We start from the raw sequence: 20229 nt of genomic DNA, 5'->3' as shown, positions 1-20229 counted from the left end.
GAAGCTTCCTGTCATGGTGACTTATGGAAGGAATCTTTATCTTTCCTCTCTGGCATAAGTCTTTTCCCAGGAGGTCTGTGTTGAGCCTACCACAAGTAAAATCTAGAAAACAGAAAAAGCAGAAAGCCAAAGCAAGACACTATGAAGAAAAGTACATTGTACTGCACTGCATTATGAATTTAAAAATTTTAAGTTGAGTATATAAAATATATGTGCTACATGTTTTAGGATTTAGCAGCAGTTGTTCTGTTTTGTGTTTTCTTGGGAGGCAGTTTAGAGAACTGGTTAAGATCACTGGCCTTGGAATCCTACTTCTTGGGTCCAACTTAGGGATATATAATTTTGGTCTGGTTACTAAACATCTCAGCACCTCAGTGTCCTCATATGTGAAATGGTGGTTGTAATAGAACTACCATTTTAGGACTATTGTTGAGATTAAATGATTGAGTGTGAGTAAAGCCCTTAGGATGGTGCCCGTGTTGAATGACCTCAATAACTGTTGGCTGTTAGTACATATTATGCATTCTACAGGAACACAGGCATATTGTGGACCCCACCTAGGAAATGTTTAAGCAGAGGCTGAAATACTACAAAAATGTTGTAGGAGGAATACCATAGTGGGAGAGGGGTAGTTTTTGGATCTAAAACCTTCTAATTTTGCATTTGTTTTCATTCTAGGAAGTAGCTCCTGTGCTGCCTGGGAGCATGATGTGTTGACTGAGCATATGACAAGGTGTGAAGCTGGTGAACAGGGACTTCCTGGTTTCCTTTTGATGTCACCTTTTTTCTTGATACTTACTCTTATTCCGGATGCCAGATGATCTGTTTACCTGGGTTCCCTGCCTCTGTTTATCTCCTTTCCAGATTCCTGATTCTTCGGGTGAGAGTGTGCTAGCCAGCTGACCATAAGGATTCATCTTTCATCATTCCTTCTAGGCAATATACACATTTTAGCAGAAGCCACTATGACAAGTTTGCAGAGGTGAGTAGTGATGGGCACACCCAGTGAGGGAGGCAACTGCAGAACCCACGCTGGACACTGTAGTGAGATTTAGACAGTTGCAGGTCCCTGTGGCCCATCCTGCTGGAGCCCTTGAGAAAGTTATTCTAGAAGGAACTATAGATATTTAAAATCTAAGCTCTTGGAAAGAGGCAATGAGGTTTGTATACCCACTGGCTGTCAAGCCCTGGATTCTACTTGCTCTGAAGGGAATGGATAAGATCTTTAAATCTAAGAACAAAGACAGTAAAACTCCTTTGCAGTTGTGTTTAAGTGTTGTGCTGCTGTTCTGAGGTAGGAGGCATATCCCTGCACTTGCTTCAGAAAATCCAGGTCAATGTATGTGGTTTGCATTTAACACACACACACACACACACACACACACACACACACAAAAGAACCTAACCATTACACTGTCAACTCCAGGTGGGTAATTTTCTTTTCTTTTCTTTTCTCTTTTCTTTTCTTTCTTTTCTTTTCTTTTCTTTTCTTTTCTTTTCTTTTCTTTTCTTTTCTTTTTTCTTTTCTTTTCTTTCTTTTCTTTTTTCTTTTCCTTTTTCTTTTCTTTTCTTTTTTTTCTTTTCTTTTCCTTTCTTTTCTTTTTTCTTCTCTTCTCTTCTCTTTTTTTCTTTTTCTTTTTTTTGGTATTAAGTTTGCTTAATATCTTTAATAATTCATCACTTCTAAGTCCTTCCACAAAGGGCATTACAGTTCTTCAGTTTATTGCAAATATATCTTTAAAAAAAGAGCCAACCTTAATGTTCTAACCTTAATGTTCTAATACAAATACAACCTTAAGCTCTAATACAAATTGTTGATTACTGGCAGCACTACACTATAAAGCAAAATGAAGAACATCTTATTTAAATAAAACAAATATAATATTTCAATGGGGGATATATCCAGTACACTTTTTTCTTTATATATCTATATCCAATGGTAGTAGTTTATGGGCTAATTTAAAAACAAATGCAAATTAAGAAAGAATAATGAAAACCATGTCTTTCTCAGAAATAGTATTGTATACATGCCATATAGCTTGTTTTTACGGAAGATACTAGTTTGCCAAACTTCCATAGCAAAACACTAAGGTGTGAGTTTGGTATTGTCCACCTAGCTGTTTCTCACTGCCCTGGAGAATCTGGCAGCGAGTAATGTTGAGAAACAACCTTGGGTTTTGTTTTTTTTTTAAGATTTTATTTATTTATTTGACAGAGAGAGACACAGCGGGAGAGGGAACACAAGCAGGGGGAGTGGGAGACGGAGAAGCAGGCTTCCTGCTGAGCAGGGAGCCTGATGTGGGGCTCGATCCCAGGACCCTGAGATCATGACCTGAGCAGACGCTTAACAACTGAGCTACCCAGGCGCCCCGAGAAACCACCTTGTTGACACCATTTCTCTTCCTACGGGAGACTCTACTATGATAGAATATTCATATCCTTAAGATGCAAGGCCTAGCAAAAAGCCTCCCACAAATCCACTGGGTATTACAATGTTCCGTCTGATAAATTCTATTCCTTCCTCACTTGTAGTGTTGATTTCAGGTGCTTCCTTATTTGCTCCTTTCTTCATCTTTTTTGCTTTGTTTACATCTTTTTCAACTCTCTTCCAGGCAGTCTGCACACAGCCACTCTGATTGGCAATATGAAGAAGAAGAAAGCCACCACCTACTGCTGGTGCTGCAAGCTTTCCAACTTTCTGGAACAAAACTCTTGCACACCAGCCAGTCACTCCACCCATTGCAATTTGTGTGGCACTGAGTATTTTTCTACCATAGGTTTGGAACTGTGGCCAAACATTTGATTTCACCAATGGTGTCTTCTTGCAAACTCAGTTAAATCCAGCACTTTGTAAGCTCATCATTGCTTTCCTACCGTTGGGGAGGGGAGTTCCAGGTTCCGGGTCACCATGATACCACTGGCCCAGGGGATTGGCTCCTTTCAGATGTAACTGAAAACATCACCCTCTCCTCTGCCCCTCCCTCATAGAGCCTGTGAGGAGTGTGGTCCTTGTCTGCATCTTTAATGGAGGAGGGACTCACAAGGGGAAATGCTATTGCTTTCACTGGGTCTTTGTGTAACCAAATAAACAGCCAAATAAATGCTCACATCCTCTATCTAAAAAGACATGACAGCCAAATGTAGTGCATGATTCCTGATTGGATCCTGAATTAAAAAAAAAAAAAGAACTGTCAAAGATATTTGGGATAATTGAAGATAGTCGAATAGGGATTGAATATTGATTAGATCCTTACTATTCAGAATGTGGGCCACTGACCCCACCAGCAGCATCACCTGGCAGCTTGTAAGAAATGCATCTTCAATCCCCACCCTAGGTGGTTTATAGGCACATTACAGGTTGAGAAGCATGTGTGTGAGAGTGCGTGCACATTCCACGTAGAAAAATTCAGAGGTATGTCTGTAACCCAGACTGAAGGCAACGCTTCAAAAGGAACAAGGCATCGTGGATTGTCCCGCTGGAGCCATTAAGAGTCTTCTAGGTGGGATAGACCAGGCATGGAGGTGTCTACTGCACTGAGAAGAGGAGTGATGAAATTAGACCAACCCACAAGAAGAAACTCAGGAGTCCCAAAGGTGCCTGGGGATTCATTGCACTCTGCGACAAGAAGTCAACAAGGTTAGCAGTTTGGGTGTGTCCCCTTAACTTGGTGGGGATTTTTTTCCCTTTGTTGGATGACACAGCTTAAAATTCCTTCCTTCGTGTGTTGTAATTCCCTCTGGTTTTCCCCAACCCTTTACTGTGGTTGGACAACACCCCTACAACTTTGTGTGTAGGCCTTGGCAGGGGTAACAGCATCACTGGCAGGGGGCAGAGGTCACTGGGCTCCAGGCTGCATTTCCAGGAGGGGAGGGGAGCCTCTGCCACTCCTGGGTCTCATTTAAGTGTCTCTGTCTCCTCTCAGGTCTGAGCCTTGTATTCAGGATTACTAACTCGGAGAACTTCTTTCTGATTGCCAAATCACAGAAGGGGAAGTGGTTAGGATAAGCCTCTCTAAGCCCCATATTTCTATAGCTGTAAAGGATTTGATTCATGCTGGGGCATTTATTTCAAATAAAGACTAGCACAAACTGAAAAGAACTGAGAAATTACATCCTCCCATTCTTGTTTCCAAATTCCATTCAGGTTTGAAACTTATTTGAACAATTTTCATTTTGAAACATGAAAAGGTGGAAGAATCCAGCCTCTTTCTGTTAACAGTAGACAAAGATAAGCATCTCTCCACAAAGGTACGAGATTATGTTACCCTTCTGGAATCCTGGTAGCCAATTCAAGTTGTTTTTGAAGCACAATGCTACCCATGAGGCCTAAACCAAAAGAACCAGACATTCCAGATTGACTCAAATAATTCCATTTTTAAAATGTAATGTTCTGGCACCTCTGTGATTTCCATATTTGTTCCAGTTTTCATCACACCCTGTGATATTGAATGGCAAGATCAGGAACAGAATGCTTCTTTGAATAACTCAGCTGCCTTCCTACCTTGTGGCTGTCAGGTATAGGACTGAGTTTGTCAGGAATTAAAGGAAAACACAATTTCCATTCAAGAATTTAATTCTCTTTCAACACATATAAAGAGGGGGAAAATTGTTTTGTGGTTTATTGTGGGGAGGGAAAGTCTTCTAAAAAAAAAAAAACGAAGGAAATTCTCAAAGAAACTACGAATCTTTGATGAACTTTTAATTTCTGCATGATTTGAAATTTATTAAGAGCCAAATTAAAACCTATTGTTTTTCACTGTGTCTTATAAGTAAGGGAAAAAATGACAGTAACTATTGAGCCATATGACTCTCAAATACATAGTAACTTGGCTTTGCATGCAAGTCACAATACGTCTAGAAACCCCATGATAGGAAGGTTAAATCCTTTTCATTTTCTTTGGAACTATTTGGAAACACTTGCAGTTCAGAGCTGGGATGTCCACCCTATAGCTTATGTAGCATAGCTGTGTTGTCTGACTTCACAGAAGAAGAGTTTACAATCAGACTGGAAAGCAGCTCTCCTGCACTACATCTAGTCTAGTCTATGTAGGCCAGACTTGATCAGTTTTTGGTACTCCATGTGATAATTGCCGCTTGCCAAACACGCTTGTCTGAATTATTCCATAAAACATGCTTGATAAATGGACTTATCAAGACCACTAGGTCTTGAAGAACTTAAATCAGTCCCAGATGACTCTCTTTTCAGTTCAAAGATAAATTTAAATAAAATGTGAATGTAAACATATTTTCAACTCAGAGCTCTATTTTAACCACTGAAGCACATTCTGGCACTAAGCACTGTATCTATTTTTGACGTTTATGAGTTTTGCATTTGTTGGAAACAAACAGGATCTCAGGTGGCTGTATCTATTTTTTATATTTATGACTCTTTCGTATTTGCTGGAAACAAACAAGGTCTCAATTTTCTATCTGCAGAATGAAATCATAACAGATGCTTCATAAGGATCTGAGGATGACAGTAGACGTAAGGTGTTTATCACAATGCTGGGTACATAGTGACTGTTCAGTAAATGTTGCAACTTACTTCTTTTAGCTCTTAGTAGACATACACGCACTTGAAAGGTGATTTAGATATATTCATTTCTTTTGGTTTTCAAATTAGTGTATTCATCTCTCATTGTAAAATAATGGGTTTTGGAGTGCCTGGGTGGCTTAGTTGGTTAAGCATCTGCCTTTGCGTCTTCAGCTCAGTGCACGATCTCTGGGGCCTAGGATGGAGCCTGGCATCGTTGCACTGTAGGGCTCCCTGCTCAGCGGGGAGTGCGCTTCTCCCTCTCCTTCTGCACCCTGCCCTCCCCCTCCACTTGTGCTCGCTCTCAAATAAATAAAAGAAAAAAATGGGTTTTAATAGCAATTCAGAGCGAATTTCTCGTGCATTCGTTAAGTTTTAGAAATTTAAGGCACTTACTGATCTGCTCATAAAGCCCTCTGCTTTCCAGTGCAACTTCACCACTTTTTTCATGCTCTCAACTCACTATTTGGGCAGACCCATGCTGGTCCTGTTATACATTCCAGTTCTTTTCCAGTTCTAGAATTGACATGTAACACTGTGTAAATTTAAGGTGTATTATCATGTATTGAATCTTACATTTATACATTGTAAAATGATTCCCCTCATAGGATTAATCACATCATATAATTCCCTTTTGTGTGTGTGTGTGTGTGTGTGTGGTGAGGACATTTAAGACTTACTCTCTTAGGAACTTTCAAGTATATATTACAGTATTATTAACTGTAATCACCACCCTATCTATTAGATCCCCAGTACGTATTCATTTTCTAATGAATCTGAAACTGGAAGTTTGTACTCTTTGTCCATCATCTCTCTATTTCTTACCTCCCATGCCCAGCCCCTGGTAATCACCGTTCTACTCTTTCTCTGAGTTCTGCTTTTTCATTTTTTTTAGCTATTTATTTAGCTATTTATTTATTTATTTATTTATTTATTTTTAAGCAAGCTCTGTGCCCAACATGGGGTTTGAACTCTAATGACCCCGAGATCTAGAGTCAGATGATCTACTTACTGAGCCAGCCAGGTGCCCCGAGTTCAACTTCTTTAGATTCCATGTATAAGTGAGATCATATGGTATTTGTCTTTCTCTGACTTACTCCACTTAGCATAATGTCTTCAGAGTCCATCCACATTGTCAAAAACAGCAGGATGTCCTTCTTTCTTGTGGCTGAATAATACTTCACCATTTATAGGAATAATACTTATTCATAATAATATGTATGAATAATATTTCTCTCTATATTATCTTCTTTATCAGTTCATCCATTGATGGGCATTCAGGTTATTTCCGTCCGGTGGCTATTGACTTCACAGTTTCTTGTAGCATTTTTTTCCTTGTCTAGAAAACTTCTTCCCCAATTCCCTTTATTATGATCCTGCTCTTCATTTAAGGCCTGGTTCACACATTTTTTTCCTCTTACAAAGTCATTTCTGATTCCCTTAGTCCAAAAGTAATATCTCCCTTATAGTCATTCTAATGATACTGAAAATTTTTTAAATAAAAATTTAAATTTAGAATAGGATTAGATTTACAGAAAAGTTGCAAAGATTGTCTGTAGGTTTCCTATATACCCCCTAGCTCATGTCCCCTAATGTTCACGTCTTACATTACTATGGTATGTTTGCCAAAATGAATAATCCAACATTGGTACATGGATTGAGCCCTTTTAACTTATGTTGTAGCTGACTCTTAACTGTAAGTTCCTTGAAGCCAGGCTCTGTGGCCACTAACTTATTTCTGTAATCTGTATAAAGTTTGTGTTTACCATTGTGTACTGAGTAGGCACTAAAACATTTGTTGAATAAATAATTGCCTTCATTGCCTGAACTGCCTACTTCAACAAAACCCCTCCGTTTGTTTGTTTATTTTAAGTTGGCTTTGTATTGAAGTAGAACATACATACAGAAAAATGTGATCATAAATGTAGAGCTCAGTGAATTTTCACGAAGGGGACACACTCATGTAACTATCACTGAGATCTTCAAATAGAACATTTCCTGCATATTTTCTTTCCCCAGAAGCCCCCCAGTATACCCCTTCCAGCCTTCCATTTTGACTTCTTCCATTGCCCTCAGTTTTATTTTAACAATGGGACACAGTGTCATGGTTCATGATTTTAATGTAACTCTCTTTTATATTGTAATCACATCCATGCAAAGTGGCTTGAATCTATCTATTTAAAAATTCACTGCTTGATTAAAGGAAGTACAATGAAGCAGATTTTCCAACTGCCAGACAATGTCCATTGTCCTTGTAGTTTATATAGTTTCTTCATCAAGGCCCAGCTTATAGTTGGGTGTACCCACTTTGGGCTGAAGAACAATTCTAGTCTGAAAACATCAGTCAGGCCACTGTAGGAAGTAGTATATAAACCATTTTGGTTTCTGTTCCCTTAGAAACACATGGAACAAAATAAAGTTTGCCAGATGGAAATACACAAAACCACTGGGGAAATAAATGTTATTTTTAAGATTCTAAGAGGCTATCACAAATAACTGGGAGGAGAGTGGAAAGAATTCAAAAAGCAGGTGACCTTTTAACGGGCACAACACAGCAGGGTTAACAAGTGCCTGGAGAATGTTGTGACTTGGAGAAAGAGATGCTGAGAGACCAGGCCGGGTGACTGACCTCAGTGGACACAACGAAAATGGAGCTGGCTTTTCCCCATCCTACGAGAGCTGGATAGCAAAAAGAAAAACATCCTCCAGAAATGGGAGCTGTGAGAATCCCTGGGTACTAAAAAAGGAGCCGATTTGGAGATCTGGGAGGTGGTCAGTTTGTTGCTGGCAGCCAGGTATGGAGTGTCACCCTCAGAAGACTGGCTTTCTTGTCCTCTTAGAGCAAGTATCGCCCAGTCCTCTAGGTGGAAACCACAGAGCGAGTGGGTTAGAAGGAGGAGGCTGGCTGCACTGTCAGTAGAGAAAGCCAGTCTGCAAAGGGGATGGGGAGAAGAGCAAACATCTCTTCTGGATTCAGAGGGAAAAGAAAGCCATCATTGCCTGTCTCTGTCCTTTTTTTTTTTTTTTTTAAAGATTTTATTTATTTATTCAACAGAGATAGAGACAGCCAGCAAGAGAGGGAACACAAGCAGGGGGAATGGGAGAGAAAGAAGCAGGCCCACAGCAGAAGAGCCTGATGTGGGGCTCAATCCCACAACACCGGGATCACGCCCTGAGCCGAAGGCAGACTCCTAACCGCTGTGCCACCCAGGCGCCCCTGTCTCTGTCCTTCTGAAGTTACATCACTGCTTCACTGCTAGTTCTCAGATGGGTCAAGAATTGACAGCTACTTTGCAAAGTATATGCCAATTACACAAATGGTCTGCTTTGTGGTGTGCATTTAAAACAAGACAGAAAACTTTGCCAGTTGGTCAGTCTAGCTTTCCACACAGATAGCATTGAAAAAACTGGCTCAACTAGAGACCGTTTGTGCCACATTTTCTCTCATAAAGGGAAAGCCTCCACAGACCAAGCAAAGAGGGAGATGCAGAGGGAGATGCCAAGAGCTGGCTGTTCCTGCTTATCCCTTGGGTTACAGACAATTGCAATTTCAAGCACACCAGGGACCTATCATGTTTTGGTATTCACATAACTACTAGCATTTCATGCCCTTTACTAAGCACACTAACAAATAGCAGTATGTGTAAGATCTTCTGGGGGAAAAAAGGCCCTGGGAGCTTGAATGTATTCTCTAATGACCAGCCTTTCACCCAGCATCTCTGTCTACTACTGCAATGTCCAGTCAAGGTGACTTTCAGGAGAGTAATAGAAGTAGGTATATGCAGGAGCTCACAGAGAAGTATCGGATGGCTCATTGACTCTGTTTATCCTAGGTTACCTGGAATCTTACAAAAACATGCCCATCTCTCTTTACAGAGGGGTAAATCACAGCAAGGCAAAAAACATGCTAAGTGCTGTTACTCTTCCTTCACTTAGGCCAGTTCTTTCTCTGAATTTCTGATTTTTTTTTTTAAATAAGAGAAAGAAGCGAGATTTTTCCCAAATACTACATTGGAGCTTGTGACTAACAGAATGAAAACTGCAACATCAGTGTCTAAAAATCATCAGCCACTTATCTTCATGGAGACTTTTTCTTTTTCTTTATTTTTTAAGATTTTATTTATTTATTTGACAGACAGAGAGAGAGAAAAAGCAGGGGGAGCAGCAGGCAGAGGGAGATGCAGGCTTCCCACTGATCAGGGAGCCCAACGCAGGGCTCAGTCCCAGGACCCTGGGATCATGACCTGAGGTGAAGGCAGACGCTTAACCAACTGAGCCACCCAGGTGCCCCTGAGAGTTTTTCTTTTAGGTGCCAGGTTACTCTATTTCCTTGATCTCTCTTTCTCACCCGAGTAAGTGATGCATCCTCCTCTGCCACTAACCACCTCCATGGCAATGCCTGTGACGTTCCACTTCAAGAGCACGAAAGCTCATCCTACTGCTCTGCCCCATCAACTAGCTATCCTAACCCTCTACCATCAGTAATATGGAAAAAAGCAGAAATTTTCAAGTTTCTGTCACTCCTGAACAGACATTGGGTGAAATTCTTAGGTAGGGCTTGTATACTCCACCACCAACCAACAGCCCCCAAACACGGGGAATGGTGCAGAGATGGTCTACCCACTATCCATCCAGTTAAAATTAGAGACATACTAGATGTCTATAAATTGAAATTATATTTAAGTATGTTGATGGTACATCCACTAAGGGAACTCTTTATGAGTTTTAAAGCAATGTTTGCTAAAAGTACGTAACATGTTTGTGGTACAATAGTAAGTAAAAAAAGGTAGGATACAAAATAATGTATTTATAACATGACTGCAGCTGAGCAATGTTTAAAACTTAAAAATCTGTTGGAAAAAGAAGGGGAAAAAAAGACTGGACACAAATGCTTCAGAATTAACATCCCTGAGGATGAAGCTCTGGGTGATTCCTTTTCTCTGTAATTTTCCACCTTTTAATTGGGCATACCTAAGAAAAGAAAACCTTGCGCTTTTGCATTTAACCGGTGAGCAAAAGCAATGACAGGGGCGCTGTAGCCGGGCACCCAGCGCTCCAGGGACCACAGGGCGGGTTTGGCGGTGGCTGCCTGGGCCGGGCGGGGTCCTTGAGACAGCCTCCGAGACGCAGGATCCTGCTCCGGCAGAAGCTTTCAGAGAGGAGCCTAATTTATCTCTGAGCAGATGACGTCACCCCGAGAAACGCAGAAAGTGCTGATTAATCACGAAGTCAGGACTAATCCTGGAAAGAACTCTGGTCCAGGTAACACAAGAGGGTGCCCCAAGCGCGACCACGAGCTCCGACGCCTTGACGGGGCCCCGATTCCAGCCGCCACGCCGCGCCTCCTCCCGGAACGCTCTGCGCTGATGGTTGCGCAGGTAGCGCATGCGCAGCCCGCAGGCCCGCCCCTCCAGCCGCTGGCGCGCCACCTGCTCGGCGTGGCCAGCCTCGCGCCGCCCAGGCGGCTTCTCTCTGTGTTGTGGCTCTGTGTACTGCTTGCTTAGTGGTCGCGAACCGACTAGCACTGCTCTTAAAGTTGACTGTCACCGTGCTGGGAAGACATTGGCCGAGATCTCACTTTTCCTTGGAGAAAGTTCTCACACAATCTGAGAGAAAATTTGTATACAAGGTTGTCTGTGCTCTTGAGAAGAGAGTAATCAGAAGACTCTGGGAGGCTGAGATGTCAGTAGAGGCTCCTGGCAGTGAAATATATTCCTGTCAGGAATGGCTTTGTAAAATGTTCTGAAAAGAATCCTGAGTGAGGCCAGGCAAGCAGGAGGAAGACTTGAAGCGTTTCAAGTAGGAAGCTACGGGGCTCTGCTCAGAAGGGAATGCTGAAAAGAGTGCCCAGGAGCAGATGGAGTGAGGGGCGCCTCCATCTTGCCTTCACAGCGTTGCCTCTTAACGGCGGTTGTTCACGCTAACTTGGCCTTGTGGCCAGTCTTGAAGGAGACCCCTCTGGCGCCCTGCAGTGCAGTGCCCCAGCTCCTCCAGCCTGCACTTGTCTGGTTTCTTAGGCACGTGTTAAACAGCGAACCACACCAGTGGGCAGGGTGTAAGAACGCACTCCGCGCCTGGAGATGAATGGAAATAGAGCTGGAGTTCTGGCCCAGGTGAGCGGAACTGGCACCCCTCACACTACGCATAAACACAGATTGCCCTACTGATTTAATCACGTCAAGGCTTGTCACCATCCTTCTATTTTCTTTCCTTTTTTACTTTCTTTTTCAAAACAAAGGTCTCACTAGGGTGGTTTTATGAACATCACACCATTTCACTCATTGCTGCATCAGGTTAGATTGCCTTGACAAGGAGAAGGGCGTTTTTATCGTTTGATCACCATTGGAATCTAAGGCCTTTGAATCTTTAGAACTCATGTCCATTGTTGGACACTAGCAGCTACTGATTTTACAACTGTGGTACTCTCTTGATTCTATTTCTTTGGCTCAAATATGGTATATTTTCTATCTCTTGGGCCCAAGGGAATAGGGATATGGAGGAAGGTTCATTCCTAAGCCATAATCAGCAGCTTGAGTGTCTATGACCTTTTTGGAGTTCATAGTAACCAGAGTCAACAACGAACTGGGTTTAGAAGAAACAGCAGCAGGTTTCTGTAGTTCAGAAAAGATAACACAGTTCCAAGACATGGGAAAAACAGATAAGGATGTTTGGTAGTTGCTAAAATCAGAACTTCTCAAACTGGGGTTATCATCTGAATTACCCAGGCAACTTAAAAATACAGACTTCCAGGGTTGAGATTGGGGCAGACATCTGTGTTTTTCAAAACTCTTGGGAGATTCTGACATCAGCAAAGGCAGGGCCCACTGGTTTATGGCTTGGGCTACTGTGAATCGGGGACAATACAGTGAGCCTGGTGTTGGAGTTGCTGATCAGAATTTATGAGTTTCTGGAGATACATTTGGCCCAGTTTGCCAAAATTATACCGTTCTTGTAGGATATGACCTTAAGACTTGGGACTCAGAGCTGAAGAGCTCTGGGAAGAGGACAAAGAGATACCTACCTCCTGAGTGACTAGGAAGCAAAGGCTTGCAGGTCCCTAAGCCCTGGGGAAGGGTGTTAGGCTCAGGTCAAGGAAACCAGCATTGGAGAGGGATAGTAACAGGACAATCCAAAGTAGCTACACAGCTCTGCTGAGCATCCACTGGCCTGATTCCCAGCTCCACCAGCAAGGAAGAACTGTAAGTTTAAAGCTTATATGGAAACTAAAACTTACTATTAGACAAGAGTTCTAAACTAGGTAAGATTTGACTCAAGGAGGTAATAGTAATAGTAATAATAATTGCTAACACAAACGCTATTGTAGTTAGTATTTATTGAGCACTGTGCTAAACACTTTGCAAGAATGAGCCAATTTAATCCCTCACAACAATATTTTGAGGTAAACCTTATGTCCAGTTTACAGATGAGGAAACCAAAGCTCATAAAGTTTAGGTGAATTATCTAAGGTTTCCCAACTAGTTGGTGGCAGAGACAGAACTTGAACATAAGGCTTTTTGCAGAATGTGAGTTCTTTTGATGTGAGACTTCCCATTTCAGAGTCCTGTTTATTCCCAGAGTGGAGTTGAATGCCAATCGAAGAATAGGATGGTAGTTAAGAGAAATTTAGGAATGAATGATAGTAAATGCTAAAATATGTGAGGAGCAATTAATTTGAAAACTCAGATCTTATATAATTGGGATCTCTTTTTTAAAAAGATTTTATTTATTTGAGAGAGAGACAGAGTGAGAGAGAGAGCACAAGCAGGGTGAGGGGCAGAGGGAGAAGCAGACTCCCTGCTGAACAGGTGCCCGACACGGGGCTCGATCCCAGGACTCCCGGATCATGACTTGGGTCGAAGGCAGAAGCTTAACAGACTGAGCCACCCAGGTGCCCCAATTTATTTATTTATTTCAGAGAGAGAGACAGGTGTGCATACAAGTGGAGGGAGGGGCAGAGGGAAGGAGAATTCCAAGCAGACTCCCTGCTGAACAGAGAACCTAATGCTGTGCTCCATCTCATGATCCTGAGATCGTGACCTGAGCCGAAATCAAGAATTGGATGCTCAACTAACTGAGCCACCTGGGTGTCATGAGGTTATTGTTTCAATTTAGTTATTCATAGTCCGAGATCTTAATAGTTCCTTGACACCTTAATATCAATCTGAGGATTAGGTAGGCACATAATAAACCACATCAGTGGGCCAAGAGGAGAGTTAGGTTCTAAATCTAATTTTAATAAACAACTATTCATACCTTTACAGAATCATTAAAAAAAAAAACTGGCAAAATTTTGTTAATATAGCCTTCACATTTTAGCAGTGTGTCTAAAGTGCTCACTAACTTGGTTTGAAAAGGAGATTGGCAATGACTTGGAAACTATGTCGTCCTTGTAACATGGTCTTGAGAGTCCAGTGAGGGAAGAGTAAAGGAAATGACAAAGCACCCTTTGGAGGATGATGACAGAAATCTACGTATGAAAATAATCACACCTTGGGGATCTTGGAGGGTCTGCAAGCACTACTGATTACTCACTAGTTGTAAGCTCTCCCAGCATTAATCCATCTTGGCAGGGGGAAGGACATTACCACATGACTGCATTGCCTGCTGGCTTCTAACAAACTCCTGGCTGGAAAAGAAAATGAGTGAATATTCACTCTGGAAGATGGAATTTTTCCTGTATAGAGTCTACCTCATGGAGGTCCTTCAGGCAAGTAAACCAGGTTTTAAAATTTTATTTTTCTGTTGACCACATTCCAACAAATTCTGAAGCATCTAACTCCTATCTTGGAAGAGTTTCCTTAAGGTTTAACCAGACTCATGTCAGGCCAGTGGCCACTAAGGTTATTTTTTTAGCCCTATTGTAATTTTAGACTTCATTGGAAATGTCAAACCTTGCGCACATCACATTGGCTGAGAAGAGGAAAAAAAACCCTGCTTGGTTCTTAAAGGTGCTTTAACATTTTTAGGTCAATGTTTACTTCATTTTTTTGCACCGAAGATGGTTGGAGGAAAAGTGCACTTGTAGAAAAACAAAACAAAACATTTTTTCCCCTATTGGTGGGATATGTTTTACTCACCAACGGTGAGGATAATGTGGGATACAAGGCAAGTTGGGAATGGACATTCAGATGCTGGAAGACTTCTTTGGTCACCATGGATTTTGAAATAGCTGCCTCTTCAGGTAGTTCTTTCCAATAAGTTCAGGAGACATTGTCTTACATATTTAAAGGAGGGAGAAGAAAAGAGAAGAGACAGGGGTATGTTTTCCATTCTAGCATATTACTAACCCCTGTTAGCAGAGAGGAGGTTTTCTTTGAAGAGAGGCACTAAATACTTTCCCACGTTATGCATACAGAGAGGGTTCACCCAGGAGCTGGAGACAGGTCATGGACCATATTCGAATGTCATTCAGGAACATGATCTTCCCCCAGCCTGGTAGGGCATGAAGATCTCATTCTTAAACTTGGGACTGTCCCTAGCCCGTGTAGAGACACTTTAGCTACTCATACAGCTAACAGGGCTGCAAAGAATGTCTTTGTTCTTCCTCTTACTGGGTGGGTATTGAATTGTAGGCTTGGTGAAGAACCATATTTCTCAGAGTGCTGTAGAACGTTGGAGGCCAGAGGCAGAGGGCTGTGATCCTGGACAGTGACTGACAGAAGTCTCTTTAGTTACTGTAGAGTCTGAAATTCCACATCCTTTTCCTGAACAAGTCATGGACCTCTGCACATGTGATGGAACATCTCGTGGCCTACGTCACAGGTTATTGTCTTGTCACTGAATCTAGAGGCCTGTGCCCCAAGTTTTACAGGAAGCCAAGTATTTACTGGAATGTTTGCTGTGGGAAACAGTGAAGTGGTACAGGCTAAGTTGTGTGAAATAGGCAGCCCTTTTAGCTTCCACCTGCAAAATGCCTTAGCTCCAAAGGCCATTTTATCTCAGGGAATATTGACCAGATTCCTCAGAACTAGAGCCTAAGAACAGAGCCCAGGAAAAACAGAAACAGAACAAGAATTGCTAGTAGGAAAGGGAGAAAGAGAAATCAGGATCAAAAGTAGGAGGAGAGAATTCCGAAAAGGTAGATTTGAATTTGGCAGGAAGAATATGAGTGATGTTTGACAGAGCAGTTTACTAGGGTTTCAGTAAGATTCTCAGGACCCTTTGGGTTGGCTAGCACATGGAGAAGCCTGACAGTACAGGGGGAGAGCAGGAAGAGCTGTCTCTCGCAGTTGTGCCATTGATCATTGCACAAGGGTACCCTGACTAAGGGGATATGATTCACATCACCAGCAACATAGATTTGATATTTATTATCTTGATTTTTCTTGGAGATGTGGTGAAGTGTCTTGTTCAAACAAAATCAGTATATTATCACAATTTTCTGACATGGAAGTAAAGTGTCTTGAGTAAAGAGTGCCTTTTTCTAATTCACACAGAGGCACCATATGGGCTAGTAATGACCCTGAGGAAAAAAAAGTGCAGTAATCAAAAGGCATTTCAATGTTATAATGTCAAAGCTATGGAATCATTGAAATACTCTAAAGAGAATATGTTTATTATTTTACCCTTATCATTACTGTGGTTAAGATGGAGGCTTTGAACGTTAGTATTTTTATGTGGGTGATAAGAAGGAGCTCCTGTAAATGAATCTTTCTCTCTGTTTTAACCTGTATCAGAATGCAGGTACTTTCTGTGTTTTGAAAACTGGTGAAGGTTTTCTTTTGCAATCCTATCCTGTCCTAACTCTCTCCCACTTGGGCATGAGATCATTTTCTGTGGTTGCTAGATGAGATTTGAAAGTGGCAGGAGAACAGATAAGTGGGAAAGAATCACTGCTCAAGTCCAAACCACTTGGCTTACTTGTAATATCCTCGATGTGTTTCAAAAGCATCATTTGAAGCACATAAAAACTAAATTTGACTTTCAATTTTGATACCTTAGGTAATGAGGGCCTCTAACAAAATTCTCCCAATTTATTTTCTTTCCTGTGTCCTTGGAAGAAGTTTTAAGAGAATAAGTTGATTTTAAGGCAAATGGAGCTATAGTACTGGGGAAAAAAATCCACCAGTCTTGTACTGTAGTGTGGTCGATACTGCCAAAAAAGTGGCACCTAAGAGACGATATGTAAAGAACAAGCACTCTAATCTCGATGTTATGATGGGGAACATTTCACTGATTTACCTTTTGAATAACTAGTTAGCCATCTACTAATTTCAAGGTATTCCTTATAAAACGATGGCTGTATGAAGGTTGTATTTAAATACCTGGATAAATCACCCATTGTTTCAGTGAACTCAGCTTTTTTTTTTTTCTGTTTGATAAATAAGTGACTCACTTAGCCTTGGAGCACTGGAGACATTTACCAAGATCATTTGTTACATTTCCCCATCATGTAAACATTGTGTTCAAGAAGGGCTCTGGTGGGAAGTGCTGTGACCTGAGAACAGACAAGCTGTCCTCTTTGTCTTCTAGGCTGTTCAGGTTCGTGCATAGGTGTACTTGACTTTATGTTGTTTCTGTGGAAAATTCTGCACATCAAAGAACACAGCGGATTTACCTAGGAGCTTATTACATGAAGAGATATGATTTCTTGGGTTAAGAAAAGAAATTTTAAATCTGCTTTAACCATTTTAGATTCACATGTCCAATAGATGTTTTCCAGTCTCAAGCTTTCTGCTTTAGAGCAGTGCATCTAATTTTCAAGAAAACTGGCATCAGAATTAGTTGGGAGAACTTGCTAAAAATCAAACAAAAAACAATAGCTTCTTGGGCTCCTACCTCATATCAATGGACTTGTCATTTCTGAGGCCTGGAAAACTGGTTTTAACAAGTTTCCCGACCCCTCTGCCTCCTTCAGGGTGATTTTGAAGCTCGTTCATATATTTATGATCTTACATTCTGTTTTATTCCTCTGGTTGGAGGAGGGGAGAGGAAAGAGAGAAATAGAGATTGATTCTCAGTTTTGTACCAAACCATGAACAGAGTTTGACTTCTATTGAAGGTTCTTTCTCTGTTGAAATGAGCAAGGAAGTCGTTGAAGAAAACCTGGGTGTGTTTGTAAAGGGCACACAATGGCTATGTAGGCTGATAAACCTGCAGCTGTAAATATTTGAAACTGCGAATTTGTAAAACCATGAATTGCAAGGATATTTAGAATACTTTTTTTAATACACATGAGCACGCTATTATACAACCAGCATAGTTTGAATCTAACAGATTGGAATATGTGTCTCCCTATAAACTTGATTCTTATCAAATAAGATACTTGAAATTTTAAAAAATCTGTGAAATATCTAAACCAAGGGTTGAACATTCCAAGGTTTCATAAATTAAGGATTTAAAAAAATATATATTGTAACTTCTTGCATTCAGCCATTAACTTGTGCCTGTTAACAGGCTTTTAGAATGTCAGTCTGTCAAGTAATATATGTGTTGTGTAAGTTTTCATAATCTCACTTCATCTAATTTACTCATACCCCTATACATCTTAGGTTTACATTATATGTCGTATAAAAGCAAATGCCATTAAAATACCATCTTTTTAGGCTTTTCACTGAAATTGTGTCTACCTGACAACCTGAATCCAGCATTCTCAATCCTTTTATGAAATTGGACTTGAAGGGGAATCTGTGTAGGTGGCTCATAAATGATTGAGGACCATTAGTATGAGAGATGTGTTTGTGATTCAAGTTCCCTCTGCCTGTGGGCCTGGCTGTGGCCTCTGGAACAGAGGTTGAGGGGAGGAGTCTCTTGGGGATCCCCTCTTGCTTTACTACTGTGGTGAGGCTGAAGGCAGCTGCTTTCCCAGGCCTCAGCACTTCCAACCTTAGGGTGATGTGCAGTTTCACTCCCTTGTCTAGCCATCATGACTTCCTGTTCTTTTTCTGTAATGTTTTTCAGATCCGCTCCTTCCTGTTGCTTTCCCAAGCCTGATTCTGGTCCAGGCTCTAATTACCTCACACACACCTGCACTCTCCTAACATCCTCTTTCCTGTCTACAACTTTTCCNCCCCCTTTTTTTTTTTTTTTTTTTTTTTTTTTTAATTCTCAGAGTTGTTAGAATCCTCTTCCTGAAGCATCATTTCCATCACACTCCTCCTCCAGCAGCTCCCTGTTGCACCAAATCTAAGCTCCAGGTCCTCTGCTCCAAAGCCCCCTCTCATGGCCTGGGCCATTATCTCCTTTACAGCTGGACTCCCCTCCAGCCAAGCAATCGTCCTGACACCATGTCTATACAATGCTATAACATCTGGTTAATCCAGTCAACTCTGTCAAATCTTCAGTTAATCATTTGGATGTTTTGTCTATAAGATGCCAAACATCTGGATTGACTGAAGAAATTCACTACATTGATAGAGATTTTTTTTTTTTTTACTGAATTGACCAGATGTTTTGGCATTATGTAGACACATTGCTGTCTCTTGCATTTATCTTAATAGCTTGTCTGCACAGTGTCCTCTCCACCTGAAGCATGACCTTCTTCTCGATGCCATGTTCTCCCTTCCTTCCAAATTATGGTCAAAATTGCCTCTGCCACGAAACAGTTCTAGATTAATGCCACCAAACTGAAATTTTGGTTCACACCAGCAATTTTACATATATAAATCGTTTCAAATGTAATCACTGTTTTCTGTATTTTAGTTTTGGGTGTTGTCTTCCCCCTTTGCCTCACTAGTTTATAAACTCTGTAGGTCAGTATAAGGTATACCATAAAACAGTCTGGCTTATGTAATGAGAGGCATGGTATCCTAGTAATCAAGGACAGAAACTCTGGGAGTCAGTCTTGTTTTGAATTCTAGCTCCTCTACTTACTGTGTGACCTGGACAAATTATGTAACTTTTCTAAGCTTCAGATCTCCTCCTCATTTGTAAAATGGAAATAATAAGAGAGCCTACTCTATAGATTTGTTTATAAGGATTGAAAGAGTTACTACAGATGAAGTGCCTTGAAGAGTGTTTGGCACAAACCATCCATTTTGCTCTGATCACTATAAGCTTTCTAAGAGCTCAGTTTTCTTGTCTATTTTTTCTTTTGACTGTGACAGGTGGGAAAGGCAGCTGTTATTGTTCCCATGTGAGAGAAGAGAAAACAGATATTAGGAGGTTATATCATTTGCCCATTAAATCAGTTGCAGCTCTGAAACCTTATAGCCTTACTTTCTATACATTACATGTTGGCCCTCAGTTTTTTCTAATCTCAGGAGTTAGAATATTGCTTTCTATAAAGAGCAGGTACTCCTATGATTAAAAGTCTTTTGTGGTTAATCATAGGAAACAAACTGAGGGTTGCTGGAGGGGAGGTGGGTGGGGATGGGGTAACTGAGTGATGGACATTAAGGAGGGCACGTGATGTAATGAGCACTGGCTATTATATAAAACTGATGAATCACTGAACTCTACCTCTGAGACTAATAATACACTATATATTAATTAATTGAATTTAAGAAATTAATTTAAAAAAAGAGCAGGTACTCAGGGAATATGGGTAGAAATGTGTTTCCCTACAGAAATGTGGTTCCCCAAAACTGGTCTGTGGATCATTGCCCATCTGTGACAAAGTGTCTTATGTTCAAATGAGAAAAGGACAACATAGTAAGGTTTTCCTAAAGCTAAATTTATTCAAATGTTAGAGCTGTCCCTGAACTGAGGTTGAATACTTCCTTCATTTTTAGTGTAAAAATGTTCTAACTCTGTGA

The 20229-nt window shown here is 41.0% G+C and overlaps 1 pseudogene; it reads right to left on the bottom strand.

Moving 5' to 3' along the window:
- Positions 1–2440: 2440 nt before the first annotated feature.
- LOC100466825 lies at positions 2441–2879 on the bottom strand (annotated as a pseudogene).
- Positions 2880–20229: the final 17350 nt, after the last annotated feature.

The sequence above is a fragment of the Ailuropoda melanoleuca genome, chromosome 3 (assembly GCF_002007445.2).
Source record: "Ailuropoda melanoleuca isolate Jingjing chromosome 3, ASM200744v2, whole genome shotgun sequence".
Classification (NCBI taxonomy): Eukaryota; Metazoa; Chordata; class Mammalia; order Carnivora; family Ursidae; genus Ailuropoda; species Ailuropoda melanoleuca.
The sequence above is the reverse complement of the archived record's forward strand: the minus strand, read 5'-3'. Positions and strand labels throughout refer to the sequence as shown.